The sequence below is a fragment of the Octodon degus genome, unplaced genomic scaffold, assembly GCF_000260255.1.
Source record: "Octodon degus isolate 3935 unplaced genomic scaffold, OctDeg1.0 scaffold00028, whole genome shotgun sequence".
Classification (NCBI taxonomy): Eukaryota; Metazoa; Chordata; class Mammalia; order Rodentia; family Octodontidae; genus Octodon; species Octodon degus.
This window is the reverse complement of record NW_004524604.1, coordinates 16,999,291-17,005,719: the sequence shown is the minus strand read 5'-3', so window position 1 is coordinate 17,005,719 and position 6,429 is coordinate 16,999,291. Positions and strand designations below refer to the sequence as shown.

At 37.2% G+C, this 6,429-nt stretch overlaps 1 pseudogene; it reads left to right on the top strand.

The window, feature by feature from the left end:
• Positions 1–1,275: 1,275 nt before the first annotated feature.
• LOC101570915 lies at positions 1,276–2,060 on the top strand (annotated as a pseudogene).
• The last annotated feature ends 4,369 nt before the right edge of the window (positions 2,061–6,429 follow it).

Genomic DNA, 6,429 nt, shown 5'->3' with positions numbered 1-6,429 from the left:
GGGCGGGGCTGGCTGGCATGTGGTGCTGGGGGATTGAACCGCGGTGCATGTGCTTTGCTGAGCTTGTTCTAAGTAGGTGCTTTAGACCACTGAGCCATCTCACCAGCCCCAGAAGTCACACACTTTAAAGGGTCAGGGACATAGCACAGTGCTATAGTACCTGCCTGGCACGCACAAGGTCCTCAGTTCAAGTCCCGGTTCCCCCCGCAAAGGAAATAAATCAGATATTTTAGTTCAATTTATACTTTAAAAATGGGAAAATTAGTGGTAAATTAGATAAAATATGATTGTGAAACTTTAAAATAAAAATTTTAAAAAGGATATAAATAAATATAAATCTGAAAAATTCAATTGTACATTAAAAAGTATTAGAGTCATGATATGTATTTTATAAGAACAAAGAACACTATAATACTGAAGGATTCATGAGATTTGTTTCATAAAAGGTAAATATTTTTTTCAAATTGAGATTTTTAAATTTTAGAACATGTATTATATAATTTTGTTGATTGTAGAAAGAGACTTTTTCTCATTATGTTCTTTTTAGATATAAAAAATGACATGGTTATGGCTTTATATTTTGGCCTTACCTCTGTCTTTTTTTCCTCCCAAAGCAGGAGTCTTTTTATTTACCCCATTATTTTTTTATTCTAAAGGGAATAAAAAATAACAACACCAAAAAAACCACATTAGAAAGGATACAGAATTTCAAAAAACAAAATGATATGAATTCAGTAATGCTTGTTTTGTTGCATATTGTTGTCTTCACAGTAGTTGTTCGGGTTACTAGACCCAAGCATACAAAATTGATCAAAATTTAAGTACTGACTGTTCCTTTCAGTAAACCAATGGAAATTACTAGTACGATTATCTTAGCTATCTTGTGATATATATCTCCCTTTCTTCTTGCTTTCTTTTCTCCTTTCCCTCATCCCATTTTGAACAGTTTCTTTCCCCTTTCACAATATTTTTATTTTCATTTTTGTGTATTTTGTACAGTGTCTCACTATGCAGCCCAGACTCATAGTGATCCTCCTGTTTTCAGCCTCCCTAGCTCTGGGATTACAGGTGTGCGCCACCACCCCTGGTTTCTGTCACTGGCTCAGTGTGCTCGGGGGCAGGGCTGGTGCAGCATGCAGGACCAGGGATCGAGCCCTGGTTCCTGTGCTTGCCAAAGCTGGCGCTTAGTCCACTGAGCTATCTTGCTGATCCTTTCACAATATTTTATACCTTTAAGAACCTGAAGGTGTAGCTCTTTCCGTTCCCGGTGCAGCCATGGCTCGTGGTCCTAAAAAGCATCTGAAGCCAATAGCAGCTCCAAAGCATTGGATGCTGGATAAACTGAGCGGTCTGTTTGCTCCTTGTCCATCTACCAGGCGCCACAAGCTGAGAGAATGTCTGCCTCTCATCATCTTCCTGAGGAACAGACTTAAGTACGCCCCGACTGGCGATGAAGTGAAGAAGATCTGCATGCAGTGCTTCATTAATATCGATGGCAAAGTGTGGATTGATATAACCTGCCCTGCTGGTTTCATGGATGTTATCAGCATTGACAAGACTGCAGAGAATTTCTGATCTGTGACACCAAGGGGTGCTTTGCTGCTTACCGCATTACACTCAAGGAGGCCAAGTAGAAGCTACACAAAGTAAGAAAGGTCTTTGTGGGCATGAAGGGAATCCCACCTCAGGGGACCCATGATGCTCGCACCATTCACTACCCTGATCCCCTCATCAAAGTCAATGACATCACCCAGACTGACTTGGATACTGGCGAGATTACCAATTTTTTCAGGTTTGACACTGGCAACGTGCCTGGTGACTGCAGGTGCCAACTTGGGAAGGATTGGCGTGATCACCAACGGGAGAGACATCCTGGCTCTTTTGATGTGGTCTGTGTGAAAGATGCCAATGGCAACAACTTTGCCACTCGGCTCTCTAAAATTTTTGTCATTGGTAAAGGCAACGAACCATGGATTTCCCTTCCCCAGGGAAAGGGAATCTGCCTCACCATTGCTGAAGAGAGACACAAGAGGCTAGCAGCCAAGCAGAGCAGTGGGTGAAATGGCCTCTAGGTGACAGGAGAGAAATCATCTGTACTTGATAATACAGCATGATGACACATTAAAATAAAAAGAACCTGAAAGTGTAAATAAAACTTGCCCCCCCCTTTTTAAATGTGTTACTAGGAGTTGAATCAAGGGTACATCCCCAGCCCATTTCCCACTTTTTATTTTTATTTTGAAACAAGGACTTCTTAACTCAATAAACTGCCCAGGGTGGGTTTGAACCCTCTGCTTTAGCCTCTTAGCATGCTGGCGTTACAGGTGTGTGCCAGCACCACCACGGCCTTCCGCAGTGCCTTTCCAGGTACTAGCCATATTCACCGTAAGCCACTCTTGGGGAACTGGACATGATGATAAGTGAATAAGAAAGATCTTCTTTGTACATGGCAGCAGCTTCAACTGCAAATGAGAGGGAGTAAAAAGAATCGTGTAACCACTGCTAGCCCAGTTTCTGCATTAGTCTTGAGTTTATTTGACCTATGTCTTCTTGCAGTTCCTCTAGAACTTCTTGCAGCTGAAGAGCACACTGAGGCACCATCCAGACTTTCTTTTGTTCTTTTCTGGAGGTATTGTGACACCCATTTACAAATGGTACATGGTTATTGTATAGCGCCAAGAAGGTAGCTGTCCTATGGCTGGGTTCCCTGGATTTTCACTATTCCTAGAGACAGTTCTTCTGATTACTTATGGAAGGTTTTAGCTGTCACCCACATGAGCCTCCTCACTGTGGTATTCTGAGAAGGGTGAATTCTTGAGATGCAGTGAAATCTTGCTTCTCTTTTATATTCTCCTGGCCATACAATTCTTAGAAACATTTAATATTATTTTAATTAAGTTGTACATATTTTATATGGCTTTATCTGACTTCAGGGCACATTTTATGATGAGGCTTTTTGCTGATATTTCTCAAAATGCCTTCTAACTGATGTATTTATTTTTTTCTCTATCCTTCATGGTTATAATACATGATTCAAGAAAATCATCTTAACTGAATATAAAACCAAATAAAATACTGTTTCTGTATTTGCATTTTTAGATAATTTTGGGCTAGTATTTTCATTTCTATACTTCACTTGACCTTAATGCTTTTCAGATTTAATATCTAAAAGACAACATCAACTGGCTCTTTTCCTTTTGATGAGGGGTCAGGGAGATGGCTCAGTAGAATAAGCATTTGCCTGCCAAGCACAAGGGCCTGAGTTCAATCCCCAGTTCTGAAAAAAAAAAAAAATAATAAAATAAACCTTTCCTTTTGTTGCCCAGTGGATCACAACTGTAGCTAAGGGGAGCCCTGTTTAGATCTCTTGGGTATAATTTTGACAAGACACACAAAAAATGGAGAGCTTTCTTATTTTGTGGCACAATGAAGATGACCATCAGTCACCTGTTACCTTTCTGCCCCAAACAGCTTCAATGATTTCTCTAAGAAGTCCTAGAAAAGTAGTACTGAGGCCAGACCTTCTTCCATCGTAGTTTGGCGCAACACTGTTCCTGGGGCATTCAGTCCACAGAGCTGGAAAATAGATTTTTGTTTTTCGTTTTATTTCATTTATAATAGTTTTTTTTTTTTTTTTTTTCCGGAACCGGGGATTGAACTCAGGCCCTTGTGCTTGCCAGGGAAGTGCTTATTTAAAATAGTTTTTGTAAAGGCATCAATCAGATAATCTTACCTCATAGGAATATTTACCTGGGAAATTTCCAAACCTATTGGTAGGATATTTTAACTTTAATTTTTTACTTGAAAATATTACCCCTTTTCTTTTCTACTGTACAATATTGTAGTATATTTTGTGTCGTATGGGATTCAAGTGTACTAACGCAGTCAACATAATTATTTATTTAATAACAATAGCATAATGCCATGATAAAAACATAACATTAATACAAAGTATAGGGCCAGCCAAGTAACTCAGCTGATTGAAGTACCTGCTTAAGCAGAGGCAGTGGCCAGGGTTCAATTCCTGCATGCTGTGCCGGCCCTGCCTCTGGGGCATGCTGAGACAGCGATTGAGACTGGGTGTGCTGGTGTGTCTCATACACATACAAAAACAAGCAAACAAAAACGATCCAAACTATAAAAGCACAAGAATGAAGTTAAAAGATATCTATGTATTTCTTCTTGTTGTCAAACTGTGTTGACACAAGGATTTGTAAACTACTTTGTATTAAAAATTAGATAGTCTATGTACAGCACATAATTGCTTAGTGATGGATAGTTTGGTTAAATTGTTTTCATCAGTTTTCAATTAGAGAGCCTTTGCATTCTATCAGCTGATAGCCTGAATTCTTAAGATAATGAAAGCTTTTAGCTGCTTATCTTTGCTTGGTGGCTATCACTCAACTACAAGGGAGACAAAAATCTGCTTTTATGTGAGATAAAATGCATGTATATCAGTCTTTACAATTCTGTACCTCACCTATAATAGCAGCCTTATTGAAAACAAACTACCTCTGTATCTTAGTATGTAAATATTATTACATTATTAACAATATCAACTTCACTATTTTATTTTTCCTTTCTTTTTCTCTTTCTTTTTCCCTTCCTTCCTTTCTTCTTTCTTTCTTTCTTTCTTTCTTTCTTTCTTTCTTTCTTTCTTTCTTTCTTTCTTTCTTTTCTTTCAACTAGTCTTGCTATGTAGTTCAACCTGGCCTTGAACACACTATGCATCTCAGGCTGGCCTTGAACTTATGGTGATCCTCTTGACTCGGTCTCCACAGTGCTGGGATTAGAGAAATGCACCTCCATGCCTGGCTCCAATATTTTAGATATATTTAACAATAGATTTTTGTACTCTGCCAAATTATCCCCCAATCTTTCCAGCATTTACATTTACTTTGCTTTTTCTCAGCTACAATTTTTTTTTAACTTATGATGTTAAAAAAACCTGTAATGCATGTAAATGCCTCAAGATCCACTCATAACAACGGAGCATAAAAAAGTGTGTTCTCTTCAAATTCTTGCTCCTTGTGTTTATCCTGGTAACATAAATGCATTTCATGCAAAGATTTCAAACTTTGGCTTAAGTCGACTGAGAACCCAACATCTCAAGACTTACAGTGTTAAACCAATTTTAAGTTATACAGAGCCAAATCTCCCAATTAAGATCATATTGATTCAGTGTGAGTCAGCATTTAATACTGCTTCAAGGATGCCAAGGCAATAATACCTCCTAAGTTGTAATTCTCGTGATTGTCAAAGAAAAATTATACAATGAATAGAATCTTGAAGTTTCCCTGCAATAGTGGGTCAAATACAGAGTTCATATATATTTGTAGTATCTGTAGTATAATAATAATTTTAATGTACAATTCCATTTTTCAGAGATTTTAAATACTTATAAAACATATTACGTTAGGATTTAATAATTCTGACTTCTAAAATCAAACTAAGGTATTATAGGACACCTAAAGAGTATATCACAATAAAGTACAATTGATTATAAATAGTTGGAAAATGTGGAAGATTTTATGTTCATGTCAAATAAAAATTATAGGAAGCCACCGTTTTGGACTAAGGTCCTCTTCTGCGTCCTAATAGACGAGGCTAAAAATCAGACTGGAGTCTCCCTTGCTAATGGGCTGTGCCGTAATGCTGACATGATTATTTAACCTTTCCAGAAATCAGGAGAATAAGAAATAGCCAAGTCTTCCAAACAGGCCGATGGAAATAACAAGGAAATTTCTCCTGCTTTAGCTCCTATGTCTTTAATACATTTAACCCAATATAAAGTAATCTGATGTTAAAGAATCAATTTTCCCCCCTATTATTCTGTATCTCTGTCCCTACCTTACCAGGAAAGTAATTTTTCAATGACCAATCTATGTTCTCTTCTTTGATTCTTTCTTCACCCTGTAAAATCAATTTGTAAAACCAATTTTCTTTCCTTTGACCATCTGAACATTTATTCTGTTTTATAAAATGAAGTATTATCTATTCAAGAATTAAAGTTAAAGCTGATTAAGATTCTTAACTTGTTGTAATTTGGCCCTTGACACTTGAGAAATTCAAGAGGAAAGTTTTATATAGATTTAAATAATTGTCAGATCATCTGAAATCTGTTAGAATGATACAAAGACGAGCAGGTTTACAATTATAACATATTCCAATTCCAACTCATTTCAAATAACAGGAAATGTTTCATATGCCTTTTACATGAAGTGTTGGTGCTTTAGTTTTAGTGTACGAATTAAAATTCTTAACTGGAAAAATATATACCATGCCTGAGATTCCCAACTTCATATCCCAAAGTAATTATATTTATAATTAATGAGTATAATGTGAAATTATGGAATAAAAGGAAGGATTCTAAATGTGCTCACTGCAAAGAAATGATACATCATGTTCAAGGTGATTGATCTTCTGAAC